This window comes from Bos mutus, chromosome 17, assembly GCF_027580195.1.
Source record: "Bos mutus isolate GX-2022 chromosome 17, NWIPB_WYAK_1.1, whole genome shotgun sequence".
Lineage (NCBI taxonomy): Eukaryota > Metazoa > Chordata > Mammalia > Artiodactyla > Bovidae > Bos > Bos mutus.
The window spans coordinates 10267395-10293198 of NC_091633.1; the positions used below are offsets into that span (position 1 = coordinate 10267395).

Below are 25804 nucleotides of genomic sequence, written 5' to 3' on the forward strand. Positions count from 1 at the left end.
AAATAAATAAATAAATAAACATTTTTAAGGTATTAAAAAAAATGTTAATTCACTGAGTGTCCCTAGAGGAATGGTTTTGGGATTGGTTCTATGCAAGCAGATACTTATGGGGTTTTTATTAGGGATCAGACCCTCTGAAAGGAGAGGAAGAGTCTGGCTACAGTACCAGCTTGACAAAGTCTTGGCCAACCCAGAGGGAAGGTGTGCAGTGAGGACTGCCCATCAGAGTGCCCTGCATCCAGAGGAGACGGGCACCCTTCACAGCCTTGCCTTGGTTGCTCAGTAGTACAGGCTGCTCTGGAAAGGGTATGACCTTGAGCAAGGCAGCTCTGCTCCTAAAACAGACCCTGAAGGAGCTTGGGGGCCATCTGCTGACCCCACTCCCTGCAAGTGGACAGCAAGCCCTTTCTTAAAGGGGGAATGTTGGGTGGCACACCTCTGTGACAAGCTCGGGGATTCTACTGCAGTTGGCCTCTGCCGTTGCTGGCTTGAGGACACACTCTTTTTTTCCTTTCCATATACTAGTTTTGTTTTGTTTTGTTTTTGAGGATATACTCTTATTGGCTACCTTTCTTCCCCTGCCTCACTTACCCACTCTCCTTCACCTCTTAATCAACTACTTGCACCAAAATCCTTGTCTTAGAGTCTGCTTTTGGGGGAACTGAAATCAAAGCACATCCAATTCACCATTACAATGATGTTCCTTGGGGCAGGTCTGGCAGTTTCCAGTTCTATAAATGTACCTGGGGCTTCCCAGGTGACGCTAGTGGTAGAGAACCCGCCTGACAATGCAGGAGATGTAATAAGAGACATGGGTTCAATCCCTGGGTCGGGAACATCCCCTGGAGGCAAGCATGGCAACCCACTCCAGTATTCTTGCCTGGAGAATCCCATGGACAGATGGGCCTAGCAGGCTATAATCCACAGGGTCACAAAGAGTTGGACATGACTGAAGCACACATATCTTGCATTACATATACGTAGGGTGATTCTAGTCCTGATTTGTTCAACACAGTTCAGTTCAGTCGCTCAGTCGTGTCAGACTCTTTGCAACCCCATGAATTGCAGCATGCCAGGCCTCCCTGTCCATCACCAAACTCCCGGAGTTCACCCAAACTCATGTCCATCGAGTCATTCCCGTTTAATATGTTGTCCTGATGTTCCATTCCATTGATGCCCCCTTTTCTCCTAAAATTATCCTGGTTTAGGGACTTCTCTGGTGGTCCGGTCACTAAGGCTCCATGCTTCCTATGCAGGGGGCCTGGGTTCCATCCCTGTCAGGGAACTATATCCCACATGCTGCAGCTTATCAACTAAAGATCCCCCATGCTGCAGTGAAGACTGAAGATGCCGTGTGCGGCAACTAAGACCAGGGAGAGCCAAATAAATAAATATTTAAAAAACAAAACCATCTTGTTTTGGATGATACATCTTATGATCAACCTACAACGCTTTAAAGTAAGTGATCCTTAATAAGATCCATGGACAGGGAAAAGTGGTTTGTTTTGATCTTGTATGCCATCAACTCATAGTTTATTTTGGGTGAATCATCCAGTTTTAGAGCTGGAAGCAACCTCCAGGCCTGGCTTATCCATTAACTCTCAACTGTTTTTTTATTCCCCCAAACTGTTGGAATGCACATGGTTGACTATTCACATGCATAACACCCCCATGGGAATTCCGATTATGCCAGCTGTAACCCCACTCCTTTTCTCCTAGCCAGGAAAGCATACCGACTGCTGGGGAGAGTTAGGTTGTTACAAGGATAATGTGTTATTTTTAAAAAGATGAATCATTCTCCTGCTCCGGTACTTTAACCACCAGCATCAAATCAGTCATGACACAGTTCGTGACTGACTGAATTTGAGAACTGCTGATCTCGATCCAAACCCCTGCATTACATAAAAAAGTCATTTAGCCATATGGTGTCTCCACTTTCTCACCTGGAAATGGGGATGCTAAAGTCTCCTTCCCTGTCTGGTTGAGTTTTGGTAGAAGGCAAATGAGGTAATGGATGTGAAAGCTTCAGGAGGTATAAATCCCTTGAACCAATGGGAGCCATTGTGGGTTTTATCTGTATGTGGCAAGAGGCAGCCATATCTGCTTAGTTTTCCAGAGCCACACTAGAATTTACAATATAGGTGGATTTGTACCCATGTGGTTTGCACAGAACATTTATGAGTGAAAAATTTACCAGTGTTCCTGTTCATTATGTGAATTCTCTTTATGTCTTTGCTAAGGTGTCTTAGTCAAAATTCAATGGTTGGGAGTGGATACAGGTATATGTATGGCTGAATTCCTTTGCTGTCCACCTGAAACTATCACAACACTGTTAATCAGCTATATTCCAATACAAAATAAAAAGTTTAGTTAAAAACAATAAATAAAAATCCCAAGTTGGGAACTTCCAACTTGGTGGTCCAGTGGCTAAGCACTCGGTGCTCCCAATGCAGGGTCCGGGGTTCCATGTGGACTCTAGTCAGGAAACTGGAGTCCACATGCTGCAACAAGAGTTTGCATATTGCAACTAAGAGTTCGAATGTCACAACTAAAGATCCTACGTGCCACAGTGAAGATCGAAGATCCCATGTGCTGCAACTAAGACCCGGCACAGCCAAATAAAGAAATATAAATATTAAAAAAAACTGTATATAAAAAATTCCAATGGTTACAAGAGACAAAGATCCAACGTGAATTAGCTTGAATAAACTGGCTCACATAATGAAACCACAGGAACGTCCTGGCCAGAGTTGGCCACAGGGACGGCCAGAACTTGAGACTGGAACATCTAAAGGATTCTCTGTGTCTCTCACACATGCTGCTGTCTATACTTCATTATCTTGGAACAGCTCTTCACTAGGTGGGGGCATGGCTATCAGACGCTGGGCTCACATCTTTACCTCTTCGTGATCATAGAGGAGAGAAGCCCTTGTTCCCCAGCCGGTCCCCTCAGATTAGTTAGAAGAACCCGAGCGAGGCACTCTGATTGGCTCACCCTTGGACCAATCACTGTAGTCCAGGAAATAAAGTATAGACTAAGTCAGCTGCCCACACCTCCCATCAATTGCCCGAGGGCTTCTCACGCACACAGTTGCTTCAGCGATTTGGGGGAGCTGGCAGCCACCAGATCTGTGCCCATCATTCAAGGAAAATAAAATCTTTTAATACACTGTCAAACCTTTATTCCTAACGAATCTTTTTCTATTTCGGGGGCTATAAACAGTAAATCCTTTTCTTTTCCTTCCAAATGAAAATATTTTGAATATTGTTAATGATGACTTTCCAAAGTCTACTTTCAAAATCACTCTCGAAATGGTTTGTGCCAATGTACACTCCTACTCACAGATGGTGGTGGGCATTCTTGAACCGTAAACTGTCATTGATTTATGCTGGTGGCTGTCGATTGAGGGTGATTGTGACTTCCTAGGGATGACGGCAATGTCTGGAGACAGTTTTGACTGTCACAAATGAGGGTGGTGCTACTGGCTTCTCGTGGGTAGGAGGACAGGATACTGCTAGATACCCTGCAGTGCGCAGAGAGCACCTCCCCACAACAAAGAATCATCTGGCTCAAAATCTCAATAAAGGTGAGGTTGAGAATCTCTCATCTATACATACAGATATGGTCTTTGTCTTTGTATATAAAGAAGTCTCAACAAGAAGCCTTGCCTTGACAGAAAAACTTAGGTAGCACACTCTAATGGCTGGTCTTGGCACAGGGAGGTACACTTGAAGTTGTGTCTTCCCAATTTGGGAGGAGGGTGGTGAACATGGCAGGTAAAACAGTTTTGCAAGTGCCCAGATAAACTGCTTGGAAAACTCACCCTTTCAAGCTCCTCTGGACTCTTTTTTGTTTTTTTAATTTATTTATTTTTTAACTGGAGGATAATTGCTTTACAGAATTTTGTTGTTTTCTGTCAAACCGCAACATGAATCAGCCATCAGATCAGATCAGATCAGTCGCTCAGTCATGTCCGACTCTTTGCGACCCCATGAATCACAGCATGCCAGGCCTCCCTGTCCATCACCAACTCCCGGAGTTCATTCAGACTCATGTCCACGGAGTCAGTGATGCCATCCAGCCATCTCATCCTCTGTCGTCCCCTTCTCCTCCTGCCCCCAATCCCTCCCAGCATCAGAGTCTTTTCCAATGACTCAACTCTTCACATGAGGTGGCCAAAGTACTGGAGTTTCAGCTTTAGCATCATTCCTTCCAAAGAAATCCCAGGGCTGATCTCCTTCAGAATGGACTGGTTGGATCTCCTTGCAGTCCAAGGGACTCTCAAGAGTCTTCTCCAGCACCACAGTTCAAAAGCATCAATTCTTCAGCGCTCAGCCTTCTTCACAGTCCAACTCTCACATCCATACATGACCACTGGAAAAACCATAGCCTTGACTAGACGGACCTTTGTTGGCAAAGTAATGTCTCTGCTTTTGAATATGCTATCTAGGTTGGTCATAACTTTCCTTCCAAGGAGTAAGCATCTTTTAATTTCATGGCTGTGGTCACCATCTGCAGTGATTCTGGAGCCCAGAAAAATAAAGCCTGACACTGTTTCCACTGTTTCCCCATCTATTTCCCATGAAGTGATGGGACCGGAGGCCATGATCTTCGTTTTCTGAATGTTGAGCTTTAAGCCAACTTTTTCACTCTCCACAGGTATACATATATCCCCTCCTTTTCGAACCTCCCTCCCTGGACTCTTTGTTTTAAAGACAGTATTTAAAGCACTTTAGCAAAAAGAGGGGTAGCTCAGTATACAACTGAATGTGAGAATTACCAATGTTTAGTTTATGTCTATTCTGATCCTTGGAAAATAATAGTCATATATTATCATTAAGGAAATTTAATGCATGACAAAACGGAATGTAAGAAACCTCTCCCCTCCCCTTACAGTGTCCGGTCTCAGCAAATTTTACAACAGGAAAAACTCATCTTTAATTTTCAGCTTCCTTATTTTTCATCTTTCTCCATGTCACTCACTGCCTCTCTCTACTGACTGACTCCAATGCATGTTACCATCTGCTTCTTTTCAGAAGTAGTAAAATGAAGCAATTAAGAGTAGGGACTCTTGTCATTGGACTGTCTGGATTCAAAGCATGACTCTGTTAATTATTAATGGTGCAGCTTTGGGCAAATTTATTCAATTCAGTTCAGTCGCTCAGTCGTGTCTGACTCTTTTCGACCCCATGGGCTGTAGCACGCCAGGCTTCCCTGTGCATCACTAACTCCTGGAGCTTGCTCAAATTCATGTCCTTCGAGTCAGTGATGCCATCCAACCATCTCATCCTCTGTCGTCCCCTTCTCCCCCTCCCTTCAATCTTTACCAGCATCAGGGTCTTTTCCAATGAGTCAGTTCTTCGCATCAGGTGGCCAAAGGATTGGAGCTTCAGCTTCAGCATTAGTCCTTCCAAAGAATATTCAGGACTGATTTCCTTTAGGATGGACTGGTTTGATCTCCTTGCAGTCCAGGGGACTCTCAAGAGTCTTCTCCAACACCACAGTTCGAAAGCTTCAATTCTTTGGCCCTCAGCTTTCTTTATAGTCAAACTCTCACATCCATACGTGACTATTGGAAAAACCATAGCTTTGACTAGACAGACCTTTGCTGGCAAAGTAATGTCTCTGCTTTTTAATATGCTGTCTAGGTTGGTCATAGCTTTTCTTCCAAGGAGTAAGCGTCTTTTAATTTCATGACAGCAGTCACCATCTGCAGTGATTTTGGAGCCCCCAAAAATAAAGTCTGACACTGTTTCCACTGTTTCCCCATCTTTTTGCCATGAAGTGATGGGACTGGATGCCATGATCTTAGTTTTCTGAATGTTGAGCTTTAAGCCAACTTTTTCACTCTCCTCTTTTACTTTCATCAAGAGGCTCTTTAGTTCTTCTTCACTTTCTGCCATAAGGGTGGTGTCGTCTGCATATCCGAGATTATTGATATTTCTCCCGGAGATCTTGGTTTCAGCTTGTGCTTCATCCAGCTCAGCATCTCACATGATGTACTCTGCATATAAGTTAAATAAGCAGGGTGACAATATACAGCCTTGACGTAGGTACTCCTTTCCCAGTTTGGAACCAGTCCGTTGTTCCATGTCTGGTTCTAACTGTTGCTTGTTGACCTGCATACAGATTTCTCAGGAGGCAGGTCAGGTGGTCTGGTATTCCCATCTCTTTCAGAATTTTCCACAGTATGTTGTGATCCACACAGTCAAAGGCTTTGGCATAGTCAATAAAGCAGAAATAGATGTTTTTCTGGAACTCTCTTGCTTTTTCCATGATCTAGCGGATGTTGGCAATTTGATCTCTGGTTCCTCTGCCTTTTCTAAAACCAGCTTGAACATCTGGAAGTTCACGGTTCATGTATTGCTGAAGCCTGGCTTGGAGAACTTTGAGCATTACTTGACTAGCGTGTGAGATGAGTGCAATTGTGCGGTAGTTTGAGCATTCTTTGGCATTGCCTTTCTTTGGGACTGGAATGAAAACTGACCTTTTCCAGTCCTGTGGCCACTGCTGAGTTTTCCAAATTTGCTGGCATATTGAGTGTAGCACTTTCACAGCATCATCTTTTAGGATTTGAAATAGTTTAGCTGTAATTCCATCACCTCCACTAGCTTTGTTCGTAGTGATGCTTCCAAAGGCCCACTTGACTTCACATTCCAGGGTGTCTGGGTCTAGGTGAGTGATCACATCACTGTGGTTATCTGGGTCATGAAGATCTTTTTTGCATAGTTCTTCTGTGTATTCTTGACCCTTCTTCTTAATATCTTCTGCTTCTGTTAGGTCCTTATTGTTTCTGTCCTTTATTGTGCCCATCTTTGCATGAAATGTTCCCTTGGTATCTCTAATTTTCTTGAAGAGATCTCTAGTCTTTCCCATTCTATTGTTTTCCTCTATTTCTTTGCATTGATAACTGAGGAAGAGTTTCTTATCTCTCCCTGCTGTTCTTTAGAACTCTGTATTCAGATGTGTATATCTTTCCTTTTCTTCTTTGCCTTTAACCTCTCTTCTCAGCTATTTGCAAGGCATGAGAAACGCTGGACTGGAAGAAACACAAGCTGGAATCAAGATTGCCGGGAGAAATATCAATAACCTCAGATATGCAGATGACACCACCCTTATGGCAGGAAGTGAAGAGGAACTAAAAAGCCTCTTGATGAAAGTGAAAGTGGAGAGTGAAAAAGTTGGCTTAAAGCTCAACATTCAGAAAACGAAGATCATGGCATCCAGTCCCATCACTTCATGGCAAATAGAATGGGAAACAGTGGAAACAGTGTCAGACTTTATTTTTTGGGGCTCCAAAATCAATGCAGATGGTGACTGCAGCCATGAAATTAAAAGACGCTTTACTCCTTGGAAGGAAAGTTATGATCAACCTAGTTAGCATATTAAAAAGCAGAGACATTACTTTGCCAACAAAGGTCCGTCTAGTCAAGGCTATGGTTTTTCCAGTGGTCATGTATGGATGTGAGAGTTGGACTGTGAAGAAGGCTGAGCGCTGAAGAATTGATGCTTTTGAACTGTGGTGCTGAGAAGACTCTTGAGAGTCCCTTGGACTGTAAGGAGATCCAACCAGTCCATTCTGAAGGAGATCAGCCCTGGGATTTCTTTGGAAGGAATGATGCTAAAGCTGAAACTCCAGTACTTTGGCCACCTCATGTGAAGAGTTGAGTCATTGGAAAAGACTCTGATGCTGGGAGGGATTGGGGGCAGGAGGAGAAGGGGACGACAGAGGATGAGATGGCTGGATGGCATCACTGACTCGATGGACATGAGTCTGAGTGAACTCCGGGAGTTGGTGATGGACAGGGAGGCCTGGCGTGCTGCGATTCATGGTGTCGCAAAGAGTCGGACACGACTGAGCGACTGAACTGAACTGAACTGAACTGAACCTTAGTTTCCTCATCTGTAGAGATGATAACAGTGCTTCCTCAGGGACTTTCCTGGTGGTCCAGTGGCCAAGACTCCACGCTCCCAATGCAGGGGGCCCAGGTTAGATTCCTGATCAGGGAGCTAGATCCCATAAGCTGAAACTAAGACTTTGCATGCTGCAACTAAAGACCCTGCATGCCGCAGCAAAGATCAAAGATCCTGAGTACTGCAACTAAGACTAGATGCCACCAAATAAATAAATAAAAATTAATATTAAAAGAAGAAGCAATATTGGTTTGGTCGTAGTCAGTGAACTAGGAGTCAGAAAACGTGGGTTCCAGCCCCACTAGAACGCTGCTCTTGCCCAGCCTCAATGGCCTGGGAACGCTAGGTCTGTTTCCCAGGAATTGCTCCAGTAACAGCCACTGAAGTGAAGTGAAGTGATGTCGCTCAGTCGTGTCCGACTCTTTGCGACACCATGGACTGTAGCCTACCAGGATCCTCAGTCCTTGGGATTTTCCAGGCAAGAATACTGGAGTGGGTTTCCATTTCCTTCTCCAGGGGATATTCCCGACCCAGGGATTGAACCCCAGTCTCCCGCGTTGTAGGCGGACGCTTTACCGTCTGAGCTACCAGGGAAGCACTAGCTACCAGGAACAGCCACTAGATGGCAGCAAAAGCAAGTTCCCCCTCAGAGGCTTCCTCTCATCAGTTTCCCGATCTCTGGGTTGGGAAGATCCCCTGGAGAAGGAAATGGCAACCTACCAGTATTCTTGCCTGGAGAATCCCATGGACAGAGGAGCCTGGCAGGCTACAGCCCATGGGGTCTCAAGAGTCGGACATGACCGAGCAACTAAACCACCACAAGCTCAAAAGGCAAAGAATCTGCCTGCTAATGCAGGAGACCCTGGTTCGATCCCTGGGAAGGGAAGATCCTCTGGAGAAGGGAATGGAATGGCCACCCACTCCAGGATTCTTGCCTGGAGAATGCCATGGACAGAGGCCCCCAGTCTATGGGTTTGCAAAGAGTCAGACACAATGGAGCGACTAACACGCTTTCAACCAACAAAGTAACTTCGGGCTTCCCTGGTGGCTCAGTGGTAAAAGAATCTGCCTGCAATGCAGGAGACAGTCCATGAGGTCTTGAAGGAATCAGACACAACTTAGCGGCTGATGAAACGACGACAAAGTAGCTGACGTTTCTCCCCAATTTCTGTCTACCCCTTCACTCACTTTCTGCTCACGTTTTTGTGGGTACTAAGCACGGGGCCTGCTGGGGCAGATGGAGAAGTCTGCCATAACTGAATTAACGCATTTCCATTTCTTTGACTACTGCCTTTGTTCCAGCCACACTCAGACCTTCTTCACCAGTCCATCATCTTTCCTGACTGCATAGCTGACCATCTAGTCACTCACCAAGTATCCACACTGGCTGTCCCAGAGGCATCTCAAATGCATCAGATCCAAAACTGAACACATTGCTTTTCTCACCAAAGTTGCTTTTGCTCCTGTGTCCTTGTTCGCACCACCATCCAACAAGTCAGGAATGGAGAGACCTCAGGGTTGTCTGTGACTCCTCCTCCTTCATCCTTCACAGCCAATCAGTCACCAAATCCTGCAGACACCACCTCTGGAAAAACACAATTCCAAAGTGGTTTATGTGACACAGGCTCATTTGTAAAACATTCAAAGAGAAAAAAACCAAAAACTGAAAGACACAGGTTGGAATGTTTCACTGTTTGGAAGACTAGTGCTTTCTTTGTGTTTTTTGCTTTTGCTTTCCAAAATTTCTACACGGAGCCTGTGATTCTTCTCAAATTAGAAACTTTTAAAACCTACAGTATTATCTGTCTCCCAAAAGTATGTGTACATACAACTGTTAGGACATCGCACATAGCTATCTCTAGGGTAGTAATGCGCAGAAAAAATTTGCCCGTAGTAGGTACAGTACTTTGCCAGGCGTCTGTGCTGAGGCTGCCAAGTGGATCGGCCGGCACGGCGAGTCTGTCAGCCCTTTGTTAAAAATGGCACTTCCTCCACACGTGGCTCCTGAAAGCCACTTCATTTTTGGATCCGATTATTTAATGTGAAAAATATTTCTGCTGCAGAAATTCATTGTTATCTCAAGTTTATAGAGAAGATTTTTTTTCTCAGAGTGGAGTGCTGATATATCCAAAGGGAAGCAAGCCCCGCCTGAGTCCTTCAGTCAACAGACATTTATAGCGTGCTGACTTACACCTTGGGCATTACTTGAGGAGTTTGGGTTCCAGGGGTAAAGGAGATATTTAGGGTCCCTGATCTTAAGAAGATGTCATCACATAGCTGCCAAGCAGATGAGCAAGATGGTTACAGACAGCAGAAATGCCAGGGTGGTGGGAGAGAGAAACTAAATCAGTAGGGGTGGCTAATTTGGGGTTGTGTGATGCCCACACGGGAGGGCATATTTGAACCACGAGGTAGGCTACAAGATGGAGCTCGCTGTCTGTGGAGCTGCTGGTAGAGCCCAGCCTGAGGGAATGGCGAGCAGAAGGGCCCTGGGGCAGGGACACACTTGGCATACTTAGGAAAGAAAAAGGCCAGTGTGGTTTTCGAGAGGTAAGTCATTGAGGAGAGTGGAGCGGATGAGCTGGAGAAGGTGGACAGAGTTCGAGCAGGCTCTTGTAGTTGATCAATAAAGAGGCTGGATTTTAATCTAAGTTAAAAACCAGCATGAGTACAATTGCTTACACATACGTATTGTGTACCTATTATGTGCAAGTACTGTTCTAGGCATTTTACACGTGCTATTTCATTTAATCATTACAACCACCCTGTGACACAGGGTTGGTCCTGTGGCTGCTCTGGGTTCTGCTATTTTCAGTGCATCTCCTATCTTCATGCCCCACCATTTAGGGAGGAAAAGATACATCTTCTGTTCTCTCCTTGATGAGTGCTGGTGTAGGGCTGGCTAACTGGAGGACGAGAGGTCATGTGGAGGAGAACTGAGGCTCCGCAAGTGACAATCAGCACCCACCCAGATACTGAGCGAAACCATCTTGGATCTTCCAGCTCAGCCCAGCTAAACTCCTAGCAACCCAGGAATATTACTGCTGGTCCCACCAATATGTAGAAAGACAGCATCTCTGATCCAACTTAAAGAAGGTTGGCCATTGAGTTTATACTTGGAAAATAACAACTATTAAGGCACATAGAACATTTTTAATGTACCAGGCACTATGCTGCTTTTACATAGCATTTCCCCTTACAACAGTCCTGTGACATAAACACTGAATTTTAGCTCTTTTTTATAGATGATGAAACCGAGGTGCTGAGAGATAAACTGGCTTGTTCACAGTCACATAGCTTGTAAGAGCACCCTGTTGCTTATTTCAGTTCAGTTAAGTCACTCAGTCATGTCTGACTCTTAGCAATTCCATGGACTGAAGCACACCAGGCTTCCCTGTCCATCACCAACTCCCAGAGCTTATTCAAACTCATGTCCATCGAGTCAGTGATGCCATCCAACCATCTCATCCTCTGTCATCCCCTTCTCCTCCTGCCTTCAATCTTTCCCAGTGTCAGGGTCTTTTCCAATGAATTAGTTCTTCACATCAGGTGGCCAAAGGATTGGAGCTTCAGCTTCAGCATCAGTGCTTTCAATGAATATTCAGGACTGATTTCCTTTAGGATGGACTGATTTGATCTCCTTGCAGTCCAAGGGACTCTTAAGAGTCTTCTCCAACACCACAGTTCAAAAGCATCAATTCTTCGGCACTCAGCTTTATGGTCCAACTCTTACATCCATACATGACTATTGGATAAACTATAGCTTTGGCTGCTGCTGCTGCTGCTAAGTCACTTCAGTCATGTCCGTCAAGGCAATGGCACCCCATTCCAATACTCTTGCCTGGAAACTCCCATGGGCAGAAGAGCCTGGTAGGCTGCAGTCCATGGGGTCATGAAGAGTCAGACACCACTGAGCGACTTCACTTTCACTTTTCACTTTCATGCATTGGAGAAGGAAATGGCAACCCACTCCAGTGTTCTTGCCTGGAGAATCCCAGGGACGGGGGAGCCTGGTGGGCTGCCGTCTGTGGCTAGACAGACCTTTGTTGACCCTGTTGCTCAACCTTGGGGAAAGGGAGGGAAAATCATTCCTATGGACTGCAGAGCTGGGATATTCCTCCAGGGGGGAGCAATTCACATTGTCTTCTCTGTGTACCTGCTGTCCAGCCCTGTGCTTTGTTATTCATTATTCTGTACTGACTCCAAAGGCCCCTACTGGGTGCACTAGTCTTAGGTCAACAGAACCTTTAAGAGATGGAGGATATAAAATAGCGTGACATTAGCCATCAAGGCTGCGCTCAGGATCTGCAGTCTTGGAAGTCCTCCACAAGGAGGAAGCTTGGGCAGGGAGTGGGGATCAGAGAGCAAGCATTAGATGGACTCTGCAGCTGGGAACCCAGGCAAGGCTGTGTGTCACTCTAGGCATGCAGAGACTGGAAAGGGAGAAACTTTAGAAGGCAAAAAGAAGGGACGTGGTCAAGACTGAGTGGCTGACTGGAAACTAGAAAATGCACTGATAGAGGCAGACAGCATCAAGTCTGTGTGCCTTTGCAGCAAACTTGGGTACCCTTTCTTCCAGACTGGTATGGTGGGTGCCAGCCTCAGGAGTACCCATCATTGAGAACAGCTAAGAGGGTGAATTTGAGAGGTTGTTTTTATTGTTGTTTTAGTTACTAAGTCGTGTCCAACTCTCTTGTGACCACCATAGACTGTAGCCCGACAGACTTTGTCCATGAGACCACTGAAATAAAGAAAGCAACTATCGAAAGCCAAGAAATGTATACCTATAGCGAGGTGTGAAGATGTGGTTTCTTTTGTTTTCCTCTCTTTCTCTGTCTCTCTCTCTGTGTCAGTTTCTTAGTTATAGTCCTGGACCTTAGCAATAATAAGAATCCATATTTGCACCTCATTGCAGGAACATGTCAGAGACTTGAATGCCTTCCATCCAAATTTCTAGCCCACAGGATCAGCATGATCTCAGGAACTTGAATCACAGGGCAAGTTTGCACAGCTGTCTACTCTTTATAAAGCTATTTGGTTGGCTTATTAGCATGTGTGAGGTTATGCCAACGGTTTGTAATAAAAACACAATGGAGAAGAAGAAGAAATTTCACCAGAAGTTTTAGGGAGACTTTATATTTCATTCCAGGACTTGATTCCCTCCTGCAAGGGCAAAGGTTTCTACATCACGTTCAACTGAGTTGGGTAAGAAAGTAACTCCACATTTTTAGGTGAAAGTAACTTAAAAGATATTTTTGCTGACAACTTGAATAATGCATGCTCATGATTAAAAATAATCAAATGTGACCGGAAAATACATAACCTAGATGCAGCAAGGTCCCCAACGGTAATCACAGCGCTCACCCTTGGTCCACTCTGAGGCTGGATTCAGAATTTAAATGCAATGCCAGGAAACCAGCTCTATCAGTGATGCAGCGATAGAGTTTTACTGAAGATTTTCTGGAGAAGGTGTGGCAGAAGGGTGACATTGCATGTGTGTGTGTGCTGGTGTGTGTGTGCTCAGTTGTGTCTGACTCTTCGTAATCCCATGGACTGTAGCCCACCAGGATTCTCTGTCCATGGCATTTCCCAGGCAAGCATAATGGAGGGGTTGCCATTTCTTCCTCCAGGAGATCTTCCTGTCCCAGGGATCGAGCCCATGTTTCTTGCATCTCCTGCATTGGCAGGCGGGTTCTTTACCACTGTGCCCACCTCACAGAGACATTGCATACCTTGTGGCAAACACCAAAGCAATTCCCTTTAAACACCTTAGTTCTGCCCAAACTTCTTCTCTAAATATCCGCCTCCTTTCCCCTTTTCTCCTCCCCCTTCTTTCCCTTTGTCTGGGTTCCCCATCACAACATAAACTCCCCTCCACCGTCTGGAAGAACTCAGTTCTGGCCCTCAACTTGCCTATCCCACTCAAAAAGAGAAAAGCTCAGTAAGCTGATTGTACTCTGACTTTTTTTTTTTTTTTTTTAAGAAAGCAGTTCAATATCCAATTATTTGTCGAGAGTGGCTGGGAATTGGCACTGGAACTGGCTTTCTCAGGCTTGAAAGGTCTGAGCATTTTTCCTCCTGGTTGCCCATTTGGTGAAATCATGGTGGTAGCCTGAAATGGGCTCTGGTTGTAGTATTCACCCCACAGAAGTTGGCCAGTTCTGTAAATCATCCTGCCTCCCACCCTCAGAAGCTAGTTCTTAAACATTTATCAGCACACGACTGGACTCACTCCACAAGATACATATAAAATTCTTACCAAACAAAATCAGGTCTTGTTCTGTGGAAGGCAGTGCCAGGGGTTCGGGTCAGGGTGGAAGACAATTTTTGACGTCAAGAAAATAAAAGATTTCTCTATATAGTGATATATATAACATACATTATTAAAGAGAAAAATCACTGACCCTAAATGGCATCACTTGTGCTAATGCCCATGACACCAAACCTAGGTTTAGTATCTAACCTAATTGCTGATTTTCTTTTTTTACATTTTTGTTTTATTTTTTAATTTTTTGGCCACAGCACATGGCATTCAGGATCTTAGTCCCCCGACTAGGGATTGAACCTTTACCCCTTGCAGTGGAAGTGTGGAGTCTTAAATACTGGAGTGCCAGGGAAGTCCTCTAATTGCAGTTTTGACCTTCATAGAAATGCAATCTTAATTAACCAGTTTGGAATTTTCTGGTCAGCACCAACGAAATAATCTATCACGTGGACCCTCTCCATTTCCCTGGCCCTGCCCAGTGGATGAGGAGGCAACCGACACAACAATATCTTTGTCTGTTCCCTCTCTCAAAAAAGATATCCTGGCCAGAAAACAATCCTTTATTTACTTCTGCTAATAGCTGCCTTGTCCCACCCTTCTTCCTATAAGAAAGTTCCATTTTGCACAACCCCTGGGAGTGCCCTTCTAGTCGCTGGATGAGATGCTGCCTGTGTGTGGCCATTAAGGCAGGGTTTCTCAGCATTGGCACTGTTGACATTTGGGGCAGTTATTAGTAATTCTCTATGATGTGGGGGCAGCCTGTGCAACAGCAGGAGCTGGTACCACCTCCAGGTCCGAAGGTGCAAGCGCAGGCTCCAGTTTTAACTACTGCACGATATATAACTCCAAACCTGTGTGTCTGTCAACAGCGACAGCAATGATTTTACTCACAAATCTGCAGTCTAGGGACATAATGCGTGTTTGACAGAATGCCACCCCTGGGGTGGCTTGCAGGCCGAAGGCTGGGATCACCTGAAGCCTTGCTCACACCCCTGCATGGGGCAGAGGAGAGCTGAACCTCCCTCTGTGTCTCTGTGGTTTTACACCTGGTCTCTCCAGTATGGCAGCTTCTGGGTAGTTGAACTTCATACCTGATGGCTCAGGGCTGCAAAGGTGTGTGTTCTGAGAGGACAGGGCTGTGCACAAGCTGATCACCTTTTCTGTCCTTATCTCTGGAGTCACTCAGCACCACTCCCACCTGCATTATAATTGTTAGAAGTGAGATGCTTCCAGAGGTGAAAGATGAGACTTTTCTTTTTGTGGTAGGAAAGTGAAAGTGAAGTTGCTCAGTCATGTCTGACTCTTTGTGACCTGTGGACTGTAGCCTACCAGGCTCCTCCCTCTGTGGGGTTCTCCAGGCAAGAATACTGGAGTGGGTTGCCATTTCCTTCTCCAGGGGATCTTCCTGACCCAGGGACTGAACCCAGGTCTCCCGCATTGAAGGCAGATGCTTTACCCTCTGAGCCACCAGGGAGTGTTAAATTGCAGGGCTTCCCTGGTGGCTCAGTGGTAAAGAATCCACCTGCCAGCGTAGGAGACACAGATTTGATCCGTAGTTCAGGAGGATCCCACATGCTGTGGAGCAACTAAGCTCATGGGTCACAAAACAGAGCCTATGCTCTAGGGCCTAGGAGCCACAACTCCTGGAGCCCATGAGCCTAGAGCCCACGTTGGGCAACAAGAGAAGCCACCGCAATGAGAAGCCCACGCATCTCATCTAGAGAGTAGCCCACGCATCTCATCTAGAGAGTAGCCCCTGCTCGCCCCAACTAGAGAAAGTCTGGGCAACAGTGAAGTCCCAGCAGAGCCAAAAAATAAAATAAATAAACCAAAATTTAAAAAAAGTTTAAAAAATTGCAGACCTGGGCCACCTCCCCGCCCCTCAGCCTGCCAGGCTGCAGGCTACCCACCTGCTCCCTTTGTCTCTGCCCCTTGCCTCACTCGCCCTGGCTCCTCCACCTCCTGTTCCCCCTCTAGGCCTCTGCCACTTCCTGGCCCTCTTGGCAGGGCAGCTCCCTTCTCAACAGGTCTTTCTGGTCCCATGCCACAGGGTTGGCGCCCGTCTCGGCCTCCTGGTTCTCCTGGGCTGCTACCTCCCCTCTCTCTGAACCATTATCTGATGCCAGCCAATGGGCGAGCTGCGCCCTTAGCCTATCGGCCTGGTCCTCGTCCATCTAGCCCAGCCCTCCGCCTATGGGCGGCATTTGAGAGAACCCCTGGAGAATCCCAGGGACGGCGGGGCCTGGTGGGCTGCCGTCTATGGGGTCGCACAGAGTTGGACACGACTGAAGCGACTTAGCAGCAGCAGCAGGAGCAGCTTCCCGGTTGAGGAGTTATTTTTTGTAGGCCTCATTAAATAGATGGGTTTAACGCTGAAGAGGACAAGTTCACGAGCTACACTCTGGAAGCCAGGAAAGATCTTGGAAAGTCATGCAATGATGAATCCTTCTCCCTGCTGGTATTTAAAGCAAAGATATGGCGCCTCCAGCCTGTGGTCTGGATCAGCCTGCTTTCTTGGTATCTCTGCCTGCCAAGGCTTCAACTCCTACAATAAAGTTTTCCATCAGGAAACCTACACCCACTGGCTCTACATTTTCTTTACCATCAGATCCCTTTAGAACCTCGTCATGCCAATAACTGTTCCCTTAAAGGTTATCCTTCATTGTTCTCTATCAGCCATTATATCCAGCATGTCTTTGCAGATCATCACCATGGACCTGTGCCACTCTGAGTCTCCATCCATAAATCTGACTCTCTCAGTCTTCTGGAAACACGATATGCAAGAAAGAGCAGGCGCGTTACAGTCAAACATTCTGGATCAGGCAGACCTGTCCAGATCTGAAGTGACTGCATAGCCTTTAGCTTAGTGAGTTAACCTCTCTAATCCTTAATTTCCTCATCTCTATAATTGAAACAATCATATCCACCCAACAGCATGGTTATGAAAAAATAATAATGCTAAATCCTTGGCACATAGTATTAAATGGATGTCAGTTTTTATCTTTCTTTTGTATGTTCAACCATTTCCTTGAAATCGAAAGGTGAACTTCTTTCAGCAAAATCTCCCTTGTTATTCTCATTTACTCTTTTTTTTTTCCATCAACTATCTCTTCTTTGAGGCTCCCACTCAAATATCCAGCTCCACAGTAAGTGCTTTTTGAAAAATTCTGAAGTCTTAAGTCACTTGTATGTTTTAATATTAGTCATCTAATTTGAACAAATACAAGGAAATTAAAAAAAAAAAATCCAGCCCTGTTTTAAAACCATCTCAGGCAAGGAGTAAATTACAAGAACCTAGACACAGTCATTGCTATATGGTGAGGGCTGCCTGACCAAAACTCTGGCCCTCGAGAGAGGAATACAGCTGTTCCTTGGCCTTCTGCTGAAGGGAGGTGGGCAATTAACATGCGGGCCTCTTCCCATCGCCTGCTGGTGTCCGCATTGTCTGAGCCCATCTGAGCCAGACAAGGGAGCTGGTGGATGCAGCCCATGCGGGCTCCTGGGCACCTGGGGCACAGAAGTGGTGGGGCAGGGCGTGCTTCTGAAGGGGCCAACACAAGACGCCCAGCATGGAATACAGCCTAGCGGTCAGTTTCCTTAGAGCTGTCTCCATTAAGACTAAACAACCTGCTATTCCATCCAGAAAAGACCAAGGGGCTTGCCATTCTTGACTGCTGTAAGGTCTGCTGTGCTACAGCAGAATGGCTGGTGGTAATCCTTTCATTCGCCAGGCGCTAACTTTGCAGGGTGCTCCATACGGGTTGTGTGGACCTCACCTCACTGAGTCCCCACTACTCCCCAGAAGGTCCATCTTATTATCTCCATTTTACAGAGAAGGAAACTAGAACGGAGAAGTGACTTGAGTCACTTGCCTAAGGTACTAGCCCCTCACAGCAAGCAGAGAACCCAGAGTCCAGGACTGGTCTGATTCTGAAGACTATACCAAAGCCATCATGTTTCCACTGACAGGCTGCCAGTGAGAAGGTGGCAATTTTCAGCCTCTTGTCTCCCAGTTATATTTTCAACTCGACGCAGTGCTTTTTTAAAAAATGGCTCTTATGATGTTGGATTTCTTCCTTACTGGGACAAAAATCAATTGCTCTTATAGCTGATCAAGGGCATGCACATCCTCATCTGATCATGGAAAGTCTTTTTTTTTATTATTATTATTATTCTGGCTGCGCTGGGTCTTTGCTGCTGCACGGGCTTTTCGCTAGTTGCAGCGAGCAGGGGCTTCTCTCTAGTTGCAGTGCCTGGGCTTCTCATTGCTCTGGCTTCTCTCGTTGCAGAGCACAGGCTCCCGGGCATGCAGGCTCCAGGAGTTGTGGCTCAGGGGCTCAGTGGTCGTGGTTCCCGGGCTCTAGAGCACAGGCTCAGTATTTGTGGGGCACAGGCTTAGTTGCCCTGAGGCATGTGAGATCTTCCCCGGTCAGGGATTGAATTTGTGTCTCCTGCATTAGCAGGTGGATTATTTACCACTGAGCCACCAAGGAAACCCACAGGAAGTCTTAAAGGGGCCCCGTCTGCTCGCGGGCTTCAGCTTCCCTGGACTAGGGCTACGTGTACAAGGAGACCTGATGGCGCTGGCGTCAGAGGACGGGAGTCTGTCTCTCCCTTCCTAACAGGCACCCTGGGTCCCCGCTGGCAACTCTGCGTTTATGGGAAAAACAGGCCCAGCTGCCCCATGCTACTAGCAGCAGTCCGTGCTCTTGGTTCTTGGATACTCAGGATAAAAGTCATCTGGCCTTTGATGGTGTTGGGGCTGGAGGAAGCACCAGGTCATCCCCCCTGGGAGCACTTTGCCTCTCTGTGTGGGTCTGGGTCTGAGCCTGGGAAAAGGCTTTGGGCAGCCCTTGCTCCAGTGTAGGAAGTAACACCTGTAAGGGTGTGATGACATTTGGGAGGCCACGGGCTCCTGCATTTTCCCTTCATCCATGAGTATCATCCATGTTGGCAAGTTTCAGACAGGGCCACAGAGGACGGAGCAGGAGGCAGGAAGTGCCCTCCAGACCCCCCTTGTGGACCCCAGTGAGGACAGCCGGCCTCCTGGCCTGAAGCTTCTCTCACAGGGAGTCTTTTTCTCTTCTGATGACATTCACGTTTTGCCTTCACTGTTTCGGAAGGGGCACTACGTTGTTAGAGTCAACAGGGAGTTACAGCTTAAGGCAGAGTCATGTTTCATAATAGGAAGGTCAAACTATTCATTTGATATTGTAAATCAGTGATTTATTTTCCATCTTTAACAGGCTCCTTCCTGCCCTTCCTCCCCCTTCAACCATGTCACAGTTAGAAGGCTACCAAAAGGCAGGAATATTGCTGTAGATGACCTGAGGCAAGGGATAAGTACATCGGAGGAAAATGGGTACACGGGTCACTCAGGGGAACCCTCTGGGTCTTTCAGGTGGCCACGCAAAGTCCTGTTCCAGCAGGTGCGTGTGCCCAAGGAGAACATGGTCCTGAGTCTGGCCCAGGCTTTGTGATCCTCCAGGGCTGAGTGGGTTCCGACAGGATCCGTCACTGCATCCGGCTGATCGGATACTTGGAGAGGGCACTGGTGCTCGGGAAGGCCGGTCTGTTTTCTTATTGGACGTCAAATCCCGTTTTCTGAGAGTAGACTTGGCTAGTGAAGCAAGATGATGGTCTTTCAAGGAGCTGTGTCCCTGTCTTTGCTTCGTATCTGCTACTTTGCTGAAGTCCGAAAGGTAGAGAATAGGCCTCACTCTGCTGAGGTGGCCAGAAGGGGAAAAGTCCAGGTCGTGTGGCAGCAGAGGGCAAGGTTTCAAGGTCCACAGGGTGATGGCCCGCTGATGGCCACCCCTGTTACCAGATCATCTTTAAAAACCAGTTACCAGGGGGAACCTGGGGTTCCAGCATCCAGCCCTGCACCACCCTTCTCCTGCTATGTGTCCTAAAAACTTTGCTCTGCTGTGACCTCCTCAAAGGTTGGAAGCCCACACAAAAGGAAATTCTACCTGGGATCCGTAATTCAAATCATTGGTATCGATTTCACAGAGATGAAACAAACAAATATTTCACAAGATACTCTGTACAAAGAATGGAGAATCCATTGTGTTTGGATTACTGAGCAAACCTGAGACTTACACCCTTTTCAGGGTGACCAGTTTTTTTTTTTTTTCTTTGAAAACGCCTTTCTTGGAACTTCTCTGGTGGTCCAGTCTGCCTTTCAATGCAGGGGACACAAGTTTGATCCCTGGTCCAGGAAGATCCCACGTGTTTTGGAGCAACTAAGCTCGTGCGCCACAACTACTGAGCCCATGCACTGCAACCATCGAAGCTGATGCACCCAGAGCCTGTGCTCCAAAGCGAGAGAAACCACTGCAATGAGAAGCCTGTGCACTGCACTTGTCGCAACTAGAGAAAGCCTGCTCACAACAACGAAGACCCAGTGCAGCCAAAAACAGATGCATAAACAAAATTTTTTAAAAAATTCCTCTCTCTAAGGGCTCATGTATAGTACTCCAGTCCCATTCTGCAGAGCAGTTTGACTGTATGTGTTAGAAATCTTAGAAGGTAGGACCTCCCTGGTGAGGCAGTGGCTAAGATTCTACACTCCAATGCAAGGGGCCCAGGTTCTATCCCTGGTCAGGGAACTATATCCCACCTGCTGCAACAAAGATCGAAGATCTCGTATGACACAAATAAGATCCAGTGCAGCCAAACAAATAAATTTTTGAAAAAAAGAAGTCCTTTTTGTGGACCATATGTTTTGTGTGTGGCAGTTTAAGTTATTAGTTTTTAAAATCATTACTTTTTTTAAAATTTTATTTTATTTTTAAACTTTACAATAGTGTATTGGTTTTGCCAAATATCGAAATGAATCCGCCACAGGTATACATGTGTTCCCCATCCTGAGCCCTCCTCCCTCCTCCCTCCCCATACCATCCCTCTGGGTCGTCCCAGTGCACCAGCCCCAAGCATCCAGTATCGTGCATTGAACCTGGACTGGCGACTCGTTTCATACATGATAGTATACATGTTTCAATGCCATTCTCCCAAATCTTCCCACCCTCTCCCTCTCCCACAGAGTCCATAATACTGTTCTATACATCAGTGTATCTTTTGCTGTCTCGTATACAGGGTTATTGTTACCATCTTTCTAAATTCCATATATATGTGTTAGTATACTGTATTGGTGTTTTTCTTTCTGGCTTACTTCACTCTGTATAATAGGCTCCAGTTTCATCCATCTCATTAGAACTCATTCAAATGAATTCTTTTTAATGGCTGAGTAATACTCCATTGTGTATATGTACCATAGCTTTCTTATCCATTCATCTGCTGATGGACATCTAGGTTGCTTCCATGTCCTGGCTATTATAAACAGTGCTGCGATGAACACTGGGGTACATGTGTCTCTTTCCCTTCTGGTTTCCTCAGTGTGTATGCCCAGCAGTGGGATTGCTGGATCATAAGGCAGTTCTATTTCCAGTTTTTTAAGGAATCTCCACACTGTTCTCCATAGTGGCTGTACTAGTTTGCATTCCCACCAACAGTGCAAGAGGGTTCCCTTTTCTCCACACCCTCTCCAGCATTTATTGCTTGCAGACTTTTGGATCGCAGCCATTCTGACTGGTGTGAAATGGTACCTCATAGTGGTTTTGATTTGCATTTCTCTGATAATGAGTGATGTTGAGCATCTTTTCATGTGTTTGTTAGCCATCTGTATGTCTTCTTTGGAGAAATGTCTATTTAGTTCTTTGGCCCATTTTTTGATTGGGTCATTTATTTTTCTGGAATTGAGGTGTAGGAGTTGCTTGTATATTTTTGAGATTAGTTGTTTGTCAGTTGCTTCATTTGCTATTATTTTCTCCCATTCTGAAGGCTGTCTTTTCACCTTGCTAATAGTTTCCTTTGTTGTGCAGAAGCTTTTAAATTTAATTAGGTCCCATTTGTTTATTTTTGCTTTTATTTCCAATATTCTGGGAGGTGGTCATAGAGGATCCTGCTGGGATGTATGTCGGAGAGTGTTTTGCCTATGTTCTCCTCTAGGAGTTTTATAGTTTCTGGTCTTACGTTTAGATCTTTAATCCATTTTGAGTTTATTTTTGTGTATGGTGTTAGAAAGTGTTCTAGTTTCATTCTTTTACAAGTGGTTGACCAGTTTTCCCAGCACCACTTGTTAAAGAGATGGTCTTTAATCCATTGTATATTCTTGTCTCCTTTGTCAAAGATAAGGTGTCCATATGTGCATGGATTTATCTCTGGGCTTTCTATTTTGTTCCATTGATCTATATTTCTGTCTTTGTGCCAGTACCATACTGTCTTGATGACTGTGGTTTTGTAGTAGAGCCTGAAGTCAGGTAGGTTGATTCCTCCAGTTTCATTCTTCTTTCTCGATAGCTTTGGCTAATCGAGGTTTTTTGTATTTCCATACAAATTGTGAAATTATTTGTTCTAGCTCTGTGAAGAACACCCTTGGTAGCTTGATAGGGATTGCATTGAATCTATAAATTGCTTTGGGTAGTATATTCATTTTCACTATATTGATTCTTCTAATCCATGAACATGGTATATTTCTCCATCTATTAGTGTCCTCTTTGATTTCTTTCACCAGTGTTTTATAGTTTTATATATATAGGTCTTTAGTTTCTTTAGGTAGATATATTCCTAAGTATTTTATTCTTTCCGTTGCACAAGCACGGAAATTGAAACTGTAATCAAAAATCTTCCAGCAAACAAAAGCCCAGGTCCAGATGGCTTCACAGCTGAATGCTACCAAAAATTTAGAGAAGAGCTAACACCTATCTGCTCAAACTCTTCCAGAAAATTGCAGAGGAAGGTAAACTTCCAAACTCATTCTATGAGGTCACCATCACCTTAATACCAAAACCTGAAAAAGATTCCACAAAAAGAGAAAACTACAGGCCAATATCACTGATGAACATAGGTGCAAAAATCCTTAACAAAATTCTAGCAATCAGAATCCAAAAACACATTAAAAAGATCATACACCATGACCAAGTGGGCTTTATCCCAGGGATGCAAGGATTCTTCAATATCTGCAAATCAATCAATGTAATACACCACATTAACAAATTGAAAAATAAAATCATTACTTTTTAATGAAAACAACTTGACCAAAAATCTGTCACAGAATTTGAGACCCATTAAAAAAAGTTTAATGAGAAAAATAATGATAAAAAAATAAAAAAAATCAAAAAAGAAGTCCTAGAAGGTGCCATAGTATTGATGTGGCCATTCCACTAGAAGACGTGGTCACAAGGAGTAATTAGATTTGATATTTGATACTAGGAGGTTCATCACAGCAGTGATTATAAAATGTTGAAAACAACTTATAAGGCTAACAACTGAAGCCTGGTCAGATAACGGTGGTATGGGCATGCAGGAAATTCCAAAATAAAATTTATTTCTTAATATATAGAGAGATGCTCCTAAATTTAAAAAATCAGGCTGTAAAGCATTATATAGAGTATGACTCCACTTTTGGTAAGAAATGCAGATGTATGTATGTGTCTGCGTGTGCTCAGTTGTGTCTGACTCTTTGTGACCCCATGGACTGTAACCTGCCAGGCTCCTTTGTCCATGGAATTCTCCAGGCAAGTATACTAGAGTGGGTTGCCGTTTCCTCCTCCAGGGGATCTTCCCAACCCAGGGATTGAACCCGAGTCTCTTGCACTGGCAGGTGGGTTCTTTACCACTGCGCCACCGGGGTGGCCCATGTAGGTATATGCATGTACAAAAAGTGCAAGAGGGTATCCACCAAACATTAGGCGTAAGTCACAGATGATTGGGTACTGGGTATTTGCATTTTCTTTTTTTTTTTTGTCTACAAATGTATACTATTTCTGCCATGAGATATATTATTTGTGTCATAATTGTATTTGGCTTTAAAAAAAGTTGGGAGACTTCCCTAATGGTCCAGTAGCTAAGACTGAGCTTCCAATGCAGGGGGCCCGGGTTCAATCCCTGGTCAGGGAACTAGATCTCACATCCTGCAACTAATGATCCCGCGTGCATCTGAGACCTGACAGAGTCAAAAAAGAAAAAAAAGGTGAAGGGAAGGACCCCATATAACCTTTCCTGATTGCCTGTGGCTCTCAAAGAGGCTTGGATCCCTCTTGCAACAGGAATTGCTCACAAGTGGGGTCTGGCACCCAGACTTTGCTCCCGAGAGCCCGGCAGGACGTGAAGCAGGTCCTGCCGCCAGCAGAGGGCGTCCTCCTGGCCTGTGTGAGGTGCCCACCATCTCTGCCTGATTCCCTGCGGAGCCCTGGGCCTGAGGCGGCGCAGAGCAAGCTCTGTCCTGCCTGGTGGCCGGGCCTGCCCGAAAGGGGCGGAAGGGCTGGAGTAAAGGGGTTCCCAGAGGTAATTTGTGCAGGCACCAATGTGACTAGCCCACGATGCCCTCGAACATTGTCTGCGTCTGGTTCTTCCTCCTGGAAGTTTCTGGGGGCTGGAGAGCAGGCCAAGCGGCAGATGAACTGCGCAGTCTGCCTCCAGCCCCCTCCCCCCTGCCGTCTCCTGTGCTTCCACCCACCTCCTCGGAAGGGCGCAGCCCCGCGCCTCCGGTCCTGTCTCCTGTGTCCACAGGTGAAGTCCCTGATAGAGCAGGGCACGGTCCTGGCAGAAGTCTCCCAGTCCCTCGTAGAGATGGAGCAGCCCACCTCCCGGATGTGGTGGGAAGGAGGCAGGAGGCCTTGGGGGGCGGGGGCCTCACAGAGGGCAGGTCCTGAGGTCACGGCGAGGGCCTGAATCTGAACACGCGAACTCTTCCCTTCCGGTTCTGCACACCTCAGAGAAAGCGCTTGGCTCCTTGACATAAATGTGATCAACTCTTCTTGGAACTGCTTGAGCAGCTCTTCAAAACTGAAAAAGCTACGAAAAGAAAAAAAGAAAAGATACAATAAAAGAGGACTGAACTTTCTGTGTTATCAACCTGATGAATTTCCGGGTCCTAGACAACAGGCTTGACGGGGCCACATGGCCCCCAGCCTCAGCTACGTCCCCCCTGGACTGCCCACACATCAGGTACACTAAGAGTAAGCAAAGGAATTAGCCAGAGGAGAAGCTTTACTTTCAGATGTGACGTTATTCCTCAAACGGCTCTTTCTGAGTGCTTCTAACACCAGGCATGGTGCTGTGCTGACACCTGCCTGCTCCAGCTCTCCATGGGGCCTCCACCCCTTAGCTGAGAGGCCTTGGTTGGGGGGGCAGTGTTGGGAGGGTGAAGGGGTGGAGGGGTGGGGGTGACCCAGGCTCAAGTTCCCAGTTTTGCAGCAATCTAGTGCCAGGTATGAGGGCTGTCAGGGGATCAAATGCCCACACTCAGGGTAGATCCTCGCAGCTCAATTCCCCCGAGTCCTGGCTGGCCTTGGTCCACTGTCCAGTTGGAAACAGAGCTGGCCGCAACCCCGAATGAAGCACAAGCCATTCCCACTCTGGGGACACTGCCAGTCACCTGGGAAGATGCCCGGAGTCTGTCCTTGACCAGACACCTGCTCACACCATACCACATGCTGAGTCACCATCCTGGTCACCACCGCCACCCCCTCCACCCCCCTTGGTGCTGGACACACACCGTGCACCAGGCAGGGCTGCCTCACGGTCCGGCGGGACCCCAGGTCTCAGTTCTGAGCCATGGT

At 46.1% G+C, this 25804-nt stretch overlaps 1 long non-coding RNA gene across 3 annotated transcripts in view; it reads right to left on the reverse strand.

The window, feature by feature from the left end:
• Positions 1 to 19421: 19421 nt before the first annotated feature.
• Positions 19422 to 25804, reverse strand: part of LOC138991475 (uncharacterized) — a 57460-nt gene continuing 51077 nt past the window's right edge. For all 3 annotated transcript variants that reach the window (XR_011467428.1, XR_011467432.1, XR_011467431.1), the window contains one exon: positions 19422 to 25037. This is a non-coding gene — a long non-coding RNA (uncharacterized lncRNA). The remainder of the gene's footprint in view (positions 25038 to 25804) is intronic.